Below are 1,874 nucleotides of genomic sequence, written 5' to 3'. Positions count from 1 at the left end.
TCTCCGTTTAGCGTCTCTCTCTCTCTCTCCCTCTGTTTCTCTCTCTCTCTCTCTCTCTCTCTCTCTCTCTCTCTCTCTCTCTCTCTCTCTCTCTCTCTCTCTCTGTCTGTCTGTCTGTGTCTCTCTCTTTCTCTTGTCTGTCATTTACGTTACCCAACCTCCCCCCCCCTCCCTCCCTTCCCTTCCTTCTCTCTCTCTCTCTCCTCATTCCCCTTTCCCTCGTTCTCCCCTCTTTCCCATATAGCGCCTGGACGCCCGGAGTACGATTGCATCCCGCATTCCTATTTAATCAACCTCGGCCTTCTCTTTTATTGCATCTACCCCATTATTCTTCGCTCCTCGCTCCTCCCTCCTCTCTCCCTCTCTTTCCTCCTCCTCCTCCTCGTTCCCCTCCCTCCTCTCTCTCCTCTCTTCCTCCTCCTCCTCCCCCTCCCTCCTCTCTCGTTCCCCTCCCTCCTCCTCGTCTCTCCCTCTCCCCCCTTTCCCTCCTCCTCGTCTCTCCTCGTTCCCCTCCCTCCCTCTCCCTCTCTTTCCCTCCTCCTCCTCCTCCGTTCCCCTCCCTCCTCTCTCCCTTCTCTTTCCTCTCCTCCTTCTCCTCCTTCCCCTTCCCTCTCTCTCCTCTCTCTTTCCCTCCTCCTCCTCGCTCCCTCCCTCCTCCTCTCCCTCTCTTTCCTCCTCCTCCTCCTCGTCGTTCCCTCCTTCCTCTCTCCCTCTCTTTCCCTCCTCCTCGTCTCTCCTCGTTCCCCTCCCCTCCTCTCTCCCTCTCTCCCCCTCCTCCTCCTCCTCCTTCGTTTCCCCCTTCCTCTCTCCTCTCTTTCCCTCCTCCCTCCTCGTCGTCCCCTCCTTCTCCTTCTTCCCTCCTCCTCGTCGTTTCCCCTCCTTCGTTATTTCCCTCTCTTTTTCTCCCTCCTCCTCCCCTGTTCCCTTTTTTCCTTCTCCCTCCTCTTTCCCTCCTCCTCCTCTCTCCCTCCCCTTCCTTCTCTCTCCCTCTCTTCCCTTCCCTCCTCCTCCTCGTTCCCCTCCCTCCTCTCTCTCCCTCTCTTTCCTTTCCCTCCTCCTCCTCCCTCCTTCTCTTTCCCTCCTCCTCCTCCTCCTTCACCTCCTCCTCCTCCCTCCTCCCTCCTCTCTCCCTCCTCCTCTCGCCCCCTGCGAATTCCCCCTTTCTCCCCCCCATCCACTCTCGCCCCCCTCTTACCTTTCTCACCCTCCTGTTCCCCTCTTTCCTGTTATAACTACTCTGCGTCTGTCAGTTTAGCAATCCCCCCTTATCCTATTTCCTTTTTCTACCTTTCGCCCTCCCTCCCTCCCTCTCTCTCTTCTATTCTCTTCTCTTTTTTCTTCTTTCTCTTCTTCTTCTCTCTCTCTCTCTCTCTCTCTCTCTCTCTCTCTCTCTTCTCTTCTTCTTCTCTCTTCTCTCTCTCTCTCTCTCTCTCCCTTCCCTCTCGTCGATTCCCTCATTTCCATTTTCACCCTCTTCTTTACCTCCTCCTGCATCTCTACTATGCCTTTTTCATTCTCTTCTCTTTGCCGTTCTTCTCCCTTTTCTTTTTACCCCCTTCCTCTTTCTCCTCCCTCCTGCTACAGCCTCTTACTTAGCCCCCTCCCTCCCCCTTTCCCTCCTTCAGACCTCTTACCTCCCTCCTCCCTTATTTAACCTCGCCCCCTCTTCCTCCCTTCTTCCTCCTCCATTCCTTAACATAGCCCTGCCCGTCTGTCCCTTCCCCTCCTCCCTTCCTCATCTTTCACCCCTCCCTTCCTCATTAACATCTTCCACCAAACTTTACTTGACCTCTCCCTCCCTTCACTTCCCCTCTTCCTCTCCTTCCATTTCCATCCCCCCCTCTTCCTCTCCTCCCTTTCCATCCCCCTTCCCT

This window comes from Penaeus vannamei, chromosome 31, assembly GCF_042767895.1.
Source record: "Penaeus vannamei isolate JL-2024 chromosome 31, ASM4276789v1, whole genome shotgun sequence".
NCBI lineage: Eukaryota > Metazoa > Arthropoda > Malacostraca > Decapoda > Penaeidae > Penaeus > Penaeus vannamei.
This window is presented reverse-complemented; position numbering follows the sequence as displayed.